Source organism: Suncus etruscus, chromosome 2 (assembly GCF_024139225.1).
Source record: "Suncus etruscus isolate mSunEtr1 chromosome 2, mSunEtr1.pri.cur, whole genome shotgun sequence".
In the NCBI taxonomy this organism is placed as follows: Eukaryota; Metazoa; Chordata; class Mammalia; order Eulipotyphla; family Soricidae; genus Suncus; species Suncus etruscus.
The window spans coordinates 99,169,826-99,178,305 of record NC_064849.1 but is presented as its reverse complement, the minus strand read 5'-3'; the positions used below and the strand labels follow the sequence as shown (position 1 = coordinate 99,178,305).

Sequence of the window (8,480 nt, the reverse complement as noted above, 5' to 3'; positions counted from 1 at the left end):
TGAGTGAAGTAAGTCAGAAGAAGGAAGACAAACAGGAAAATCTCTTACAGACTACATTGGTATATAGAACAACTGAATGAAGTGAAGTAATGTAATGTAGCAAAGGGGGATGCCTAGATCACCCTTGATCTGAGAGTTTAAGGAAAAGGACAGAGAAGGAAAGAATCAAGGTGGAAAAGACGATGAGAAAAGGAAGTAATGAGGGAATTAGGACTTAGAGTTTCCATTATGTTGCAGATGTGTAAGAGTGCCTCCAAATCAGACCAGCAACAGTATATCAGGAGACCTCAACTGCAAACACTGAACTTTGTACCATGCCTGATAAGGTGACAGATAAGTGACTTGAGGTGGGGTCAGAGAAGAAGATGGAGTATGGGAACACTCACTGATGAGGGGAGTTGACACTGGTGATGAAATTGGTGTTAAATATATTCTTAAAACTCAACTATCAATAACGTTATAAATCACTGCTCTTCAACTAAATATAGAATAAAAAATGAAATATACCCTTTCACCTTAACTTTGGACTTACAGTTTTTTTCTGAATAGTAAAAAACTAATTTTTTGTTTAAACCTTGTAGCCTTGTTTTTCTATGGAAACCCTATCAAACAGATGCAGTTCATTTCCCTTCTTCCCTTCCCATAGTCAGTCAACCAAATTTATGGACATTTTTGGTTTTGTTTTACCCACACCAGTCTGTTCTCTGGGTTTACTCCTTACTCTGTATTCAAACCAAACACTGTGTTAATATAGAATAAGGAAGAAAGAAATATAGAATAAAGAGAAACATAAGTTAGATCCACTTTCAAGGAGGTATCATTCTAATGAGTGCCATAAATAATGCACATGTTTGAATAGCTAATGATATATAGTCTCATATACTTACTTCATTTACTCATCTTACCATTCAATAAATATATATTGATTATCAATTTAAGTGCCAATACTAATCTTTTATTTTCTTCCACTCAGAATACACCTTTTCCCTCATACTAACTTAAAGAAGGCATGAACAATCATCAACAGCAGAAAGCAGCTGCCAAAGCAATGATTAAAACAAGCTTCCCACTCAGGAGTGGGTGTTCTGTGTCGTTCTCGTGGTTTCTGGTACCCTATATGTTCAGAGAAACTTGTCCAATAATTAACTATAGAAATGATCCCTGAAAATATAGTCTTGCCAATTCTACTCTTAATGCTTAAGATGTAACTGTGATTAAACAGGTGGCATTATCCCCTCTCTATCTCTATTTTATCTAGGTGTCTTAATAATTTATCAGATGGTTGCAGGTGTTAGAACAAAAGCATAAAGTAAATTAAGGGCTCTGAAGGAGGCAGATTTGAAGTTATATGGGGCAAAGGTTTCTCAAATAATGTGGCATTTGAGTAGAAATCTGTACTATTTAAGGTAAATGAAGCATATATTATGTCTTATATTTATGGAGAATCAAGGAATCCAAGGAATATAGCCCATGATTCATATATGGTGAGAGGATGCATAAATTGAGAATCCAACTTAAGTATATATAAAACTATATATAATTAAATTTCAGACATTCATAGTTGGTATTCAATACATATTTGTGTAATTAATGCATAAATGATACAAGTATAGAAGACAGTTCAAAATGGGTGTTGGGCTTTCTCTTTATATTATCATTTCTATGCAAAGGCTCAGAAAATCAGAAAAATATTAGCTTGAAAAGTCATGAAATATAGCACTAAGGAAGGTAGACATGAAATGAAAATTTTATGCTCAGGGACTTGATAGTATTTTGATGCTGCAGTACAAAGTGGGGAACCTTTTACGTGCTATTTTGTATTTTAAACCAAAGCTTCTCCCCAAAGAACAAGGTTACAGGAAGGGTGCCAGGAGAAGAGGTTAGAGGGCACCTTGTTTACTCGCGAAATTCAGTAACTTCTGACCACTATTCAGGCTTAGAAGAGTAAGTAAGCTCACATTTACTTTTTTTTTTTTCTCTGTCACTTGCCACTGAACTTCTATTTGGGTTCCAGAGAATAAAAATTATCAAAGGCCTGAAAACATTTCTTCCACAATTTTTTATTTTGGGGGGTCCACACCCGATGACGCTCAGGGGTTATCCTGGCTATATGCTCAGAAGTCGCTCCTGGCTTGGGGGACCATATGGGACGCTGGGGGATCGGATCGCGGTCTGTCCTAGGCTAGTGCTGGCAAGGCAGACACCTTACCTCTAGCGCCACCACGCTGGCCCCCCATAATTTTTAATTTTAAAGAAAATGACTCATTTTGATAAATAGGTAAAAGATGCCAAAAGGAAGTTGAATATAAGCAGTGCTAGTATCTGAATTCCAAGAAATTCCATTATCTAAGCAATGGCAGTTTCAAATGCTGTTGTTTCACTTACTAGTGCATTTTTTTTTTTAGGATTTATTTTGTTTTCTTTATTTTATTTATTTTGTTTTTTATAATTATCTTTATTTAAACACCGTGATTACAAATATGATTATAGTTGTATGATTACAGTCATGTAAAGAACACCCCCCTTTACCAGTGCAACATTTCCACCACCAATTTCCCAGATCTCCCTCCTCCCCACCCCCCCACACCTGTACTCAAGACAGGCTTTCTACTTCCCTCATTCATTCACATTGTTATGATAGTTTTCAGTGTAGTCCTCTCTCCAACTGCACTCATCACATTATGTGATGAGCTTTATGTCATGAGCCCTCCTCTAACTTGTCTCTGAGATACTGTTAAAAATGTCTTTCATTTTTCTTAAAACCCATAGATGAGTGAAACCATTCTGCATCTTTCTCTCTTCCTCTGACTTACTTCACTCAGCATAATAGATTCCATGTACATCCATGTATAGGAAAATTTCATGACTTCATCTCTCCTGACGGCTGCATAGTATTCCATTTTGTATATGTACCACTGTTTCTTTAGCCACTCATCTGTTGAAGGGCATCTTGGTTGTTTCCAGAGTCTGGCTATTGTACATAGTGCTGCAATGAATATAGGTGTAAGGAAGGGATTTTTGTATTGTATTTTTGTGTTCCTTGGGTATATTCCTAGGAGTGGTATAGCTGGATCGTATGGAAGCTCAATTTCCAGTTTGTGAAGAAATCTCCATATCGCTTTCCATAAAGGTTGTACTAAACGGCATTCCCACCAGCAGTGAAAAAGAGTTTCTTTCTCTCCACATCCCCGCCAGCACTGCTTGTTTTCCTTTTTTTTTTTTTTATAATTTTTTTATTTTGAATTATGAGAATAAAAGATGCAAAGAAAGAGGATAAGGTAAAGTTACAGTGGAAGGACAATCACCCATAACATAATTATCAGAAGTCCCCTTGTTGATATCTTAACTTTGAACTTTCACCAAAGAAAGTTAAGATAAATAAAACAGAATCCATGTGCAATTACTTTGTCCCTCAAGTCCCCAGATTGTAGCACATTATAATATTTCTTAACAGCACACAAGGCAATCTAAAGCCATCAAACTTACATAACTCCTTAAACATTAGAGGCATAGTATTTTTTACATTTCCATGTACATGCATATTAGCTTAAGTTAACCTCAAATTTTAAGTGGGTGCGTTTTAAGGATTAGAGTCAAAGGAGCACAGTAAAAACGGTGTTAGAGTGGCAATTGTTGTTTGCATAGGCCCACCAAAATATGAGAGGCATGGAAAGGAATAACCTTGGCCTAAATACAAAGAGATCCTACCCCTGAAGTTTCCTGGCGTAAGACCAGCTCTAGGCCTCAGGAAAGTTATCGTTCGATCCAAGACATTGTCTGTAGTGCCAACACACTTTTCACACAGTCTCTGTTGTTGGTCTCATGTTTCTGTATTAAAGATTCTGGAATCTGCATGTCCTACATTGAAGTCATGATGTGGAGTGCCTTCTCGTTTCACCTCACCATGAAAGGGCAATGCAGGAAGCCCTTTCCTTTAAGCAGGTTGTTGTTGTTAAGTTTTCTCAGTGTTAAGGGAAGTCTCTTTTGAGCAGGACGATGTCTGAGCAGTGGTAGGGTCTTCCGTGGTAGAGGATTGCTTCCAGGTGATGTTATAGACAAACCTCACAATTAAGGGGCAATACAGCAAGTCCTGTCCAGTAAGCAGGTCTTTGTTCTTGTTGTCTTCTCAGTGTTAAGGGGTGTTTCTTTTGAGTAGATGTCAGAGCAGCTGTAGGGTCTTTCCTGGTACAGGAATGCCACCAGGTGATGTTATATACAACCTTGGATGTTTTGTAAATGTCTTCTGTAGATCAAGGGGTGAATGGAGAATGCCCATTCTTCTGAGGCCTGTGCCATGTCTTTATGTCAATGTTCAGGGTGTAAGGTCTCATTGCACTACAAGATTTGTGTGTTCCCATTCTTATTAGATAAGAACTTATTGGTAAGTATAGTATTTTTCCATGTTAGTGTGCCTACGCAAACAAGATATAAAGCCACGTGGTGCTATCAGATATATGGGGGCATAAGAACATTTCCAACAAGACCCATGACTTGGTTCAAACATAAGTATTAAACTGAGGGATTCTTTCACACCAAATTCCATATTGAGCAGTTCACAAAGAGAAGATAAAAAACATGGGGGGATCATCACTGTATAAGAAAGTATTTAGCAAAAGTTATAGCCGTCAAAGAAAACACCCATAAAATGTTGAAAAGATATGTGTCCTTTTTATGCCTTTAAAAATAGTTGGGTGGGTGTTAACTCTAGGGCACCACTTTGGTCTGTGACTTAGGACTCAACAGTACTTAAGTTAGAAAGGGTATGTATAAAAGGAGTAATGATGATAGGAGTTAAAGAAGTTAAAGAGAAATATGAACTTATGAAGGGGTATGCAAAAGGGCAGAGTACAAAATGGACATTCTGCATACATAAAAACATAATTCAATGATAGTGAGTACTATTAAAGTTTCTTGTGAGAGTACTATTAAAGTTTCTTGTGAGAGTACTATTACAGTTTCTTGTGAGAGTACTATTAATGTTTCTTGTGAGAGTACTATTAATGTTTCTTGTGAGAGTACTATTAATGTTTCTTGTGAGAGTACTATTACAGTTTCTTGTGAGAGTACTATTAATGTTTCTTGTGAGAGTACTATTAATGTTTCTTGTGCGCGCGGGGGCGATAGCCCCCGCGCGATTTTGAAAATGTAGACTGGACAGAGATTACCAGTGCCAGCCAAACCTCCTCCTGCTAGACTCCCGGCTCCCAGGAAGGAGAGATCCTTCAAGAAGCTGGGAGACCAGAAGCTCAGAGCCCCACCCAGACCCTCCCTAAGGAGCCGCATGGATAGTGGGGGAAGGCCTAGGGTACCTTCAGGCTCCACCAAGGGACCCAACTCACCGGCTTGCCCAGGCGTGTGGCCCGGGGAAGCCCTGGAGATCTGGAGCAAGGCAGCAGAGGGGTGCTGGGGTTACCCCAAGTCCTGCACCCCCCCTAGGCCTGGCCAAGCAGGCCTCCGGCATGGCGGGGGCCTGCCAAACCTCCTCCTGCTAGACTCCCGGCTCCCAGGAAGGAGAGATCCCTTCACTTACTAGTGCATTTTAAAGTTTTTTTACTTTTGGCTCTGTGCTCATGACATGGTTCAAAGGACCATATGGAATGCCGAGCATTTAAACCTAGGTTAGCCACATGCAAGGCAAGCTTCCTATCCACTGAGCTATCAACACCACTCAAAATACACCAGGGTATTTTTTAGATTCTGTCAAACACCTTCTTACTATGTTTGTAATGTCTGTAATAGAAAAGATTCCACAAAACTATTTTTTAAATTTGATTTTAACTACTTTATTTAAGCACCATGAATATAAAATTGTTTACTATTGAGTTTCAGTTATAGAATGTACACCACTTCTTCACATTTATGTGCATATTTCCCACCGCCAAAGTCCCCATTTTCCTCCCCTACTCTCTCTGCCTGCATCTGAGGCAGGCATTTTACTTCTCTCTCTCTTTTCCTTTTTGACACTGTGGTTTGAACTATTGCTAATGAAGGGGTACTATGCAAATTACTTTATCCCCTTTCCACATCCAGTTTTTGTCCAGAGTAATCAGTACCAACTACCATTGTCATAATGGACCCTTCTCTAGCCTGACTACATTCAGAGCTCCTTTCCACAGAACTCTTCTTGACAATTAGATTGTAACAGATCTTGAATCACAATTCTCATGTGATTGGCCTTCTTTCAAACATTGTTCAATCAATATTTGGATCAAATTGGCAAAATTCAGAAGTTTTACTATTCAATTTCTCATTAACTAAGAGGAAATAGTTAGAAGAAACAGTGAATTCATGATTTTTTAAAATTACTTATTTAAAGAAAATGTATCACATTGCTGACATAACTGATCATAATACATTTGTTTCATGATGACAGGAAGCAAAGTTATTAAGAAATAGAAAGAGAATAGAAAATTAAAAAATGGAATAAGGGAGAGAGTTTATTAGTAGTTATATTTGTGAAAATATTATACCACCAATAAATTCATTTATGCAATAGCCCAAAGTTTTATATGCTTCCATTTTTTTCTCCAGAGATGGGAAATACACTAAAAATATGTGTGTGTAGCAATTGTCATTTGTGTAGGCACAGCAAAATATGGAAGAAATTGAAAATAAATACCTTTGGCCTAAAAAACAGGGAGATCTTAACTCTGAAGCACTTGGGCATAAGACCAACTCAAGGCTCTAGACATGATCTGTTGCCCAACTCCCAGTCATTCTCGATGTTCAGCTCTTCAGTCTCACAGTTGTTGCTGTCAGGTTTCTGTAGTTATATATTCTGGTTTCTGTACAGGTCCTATATCGAAAAACAGTGGTGTGTAGTGTATTCTGGTTCTGTCTCTCCATCAGTTAACATTACAGAGAATCCTGCCCTAAAAGCAGATTGTTGCTGTTGCCTGGTTGTCAGGGTGATATAAGAACTGTTTTGGGAATAAGTCAATGCCCTGGTGATAGTAGGGCCTTCCTTGGTAGAATTTATGTTCCTGGTACTGGTGTGGGAAACCATGTTTGTTTCCGTAGGTGATATCCTTGTGAACTCATGATTTTTGAGAGCTCCCAAATATAGGACAAGTGGGAAATGAAAAAGCCTCTGATCAAGATGTGAGTTATGCCCTCTAGAACTTCCCTTTGAAGTCTGTGTTTTGCCTTCTCCTTAGAACATATATATCTGCGCTCACTGCGGCAGCACATATACTAAAATTGGAATGATACAGAAAAGATTAGCATGTGCAAAGATGACATGTAAATTCGTGGAGTGTTCCATATTTTAAAAAAACATATATTTCTTAGTAATTAGCTCTAATTTATTACAGTCACAAAATATTGTATGCTATAAAGATAGCACAACAGCCACACATCATGGTACAGCATGCATCACTTTAGAATCATATTATCTAATACCAGTGAATATCAAAACCATAAATGGTCTCACTTTTGTTACCAATGTCACATGTATCTTCTATTTATGTGCGAGATCTTCTGATCACAGGGTTTTCAGTTGATGGAGGATCTTGCTTGGTATTCTTGAAATTCAACATTCCTGCCTCTAAGTGACTCCACCCTTGTTTTTTTGTTTGTTTTTTTTTTTAAAACACTGATAGTTAACAAAAGTGTTCTAGATCATGAGAGAAATATTGACTAATCAAGATATAATTAGGCAATCTTGCCTAAATTATCAGGTCTCTATGTTTTTCCCCCCTTTTCATTTATAGAATCAAGCACCATATGAAGTACCAGAACATGAAAGTTTATCTTTGACCCAATCAATACTTCTGGTTAAAACAAAACTTTTCTGGTTAAAACAAATTTTTACATAATTCATCACTGTGTTAGAGTGGCCTTGAAATACGGAAAAAAAGTATGAAGAGAAAGATAAGATGGGTGGGAATATGTAGTCAGCATGAAATATTTTTTTCATATAGACTTTATTCTGAGGTGAAAGTATTTTAGAGAGCATCTCTATAGTGTTAGAAGTTAGAAGTGACTTTAGGTAGCAAGTTCAGATAGAGAAACATTTGCTTACCAAAGGTTAAGAATTGATCTAGACCCAGTCATTGTACAGCGAAGGGACTTAGGCAGAAAAATATACTTTACAAAAATCACATAATCTGACAGAGATTAGGAGAGATCTATATACCCATTATAACCAAGATTAATACAATTAGATGTTTTACTTGGTGTCCATTTGAAATCCTTTCTCATAGTTTTGTTGAATATTACTAAAACAGAAGCATTCAGAATGCTATTGAACTTACTAGTAGACTGTGATTCAATAAGCAAAGATGATGAATAAGACCGGTGATTATATTTGCAAACTACATTGCCTAAAGAATAAATGGAAGAGAGACAGACAAAACATATGGTCAGAAAAAGGAGAGAGACAGATAAAAAGAAGATAGAGAGAAGAAAAATGTTTGCCATTAGAGGCAGGTGGGCAAACATTGATGGCAGGAAATGTGCATTGGTGAAGGGATGCGTGT

At 37.5% G+C, this 8,480-nt stretch overlaps 1 non-coding gene and 1 pseudogene across 1 annotated transcript; one reads left to right on the top strand and one right to left on the bottom strand.

Annotated features, from left to right (window-relative positions):
* Positions 1-964: 964 nt before the first annotated feature.
* Positions 965-1,177, bottom strand: LOC126002973 (small nucleolar RNA U3). The gene has a single exon (XR_007493541.1). It is a non-coding gene; the product is annotated as a small nucleolar RNA U3 (small nucleolar RNA).
* Positions 1,178-7,170: 5,993 nt separating this feature from the next.
* On the top strand, positions 7,171-7,270 carry LOC126002350 (uncharacterized; annotated as a pseudogene).
* The last annotated feature ends 1,210 nt before the right edge of the window (positions 7,271-8,480 follow it).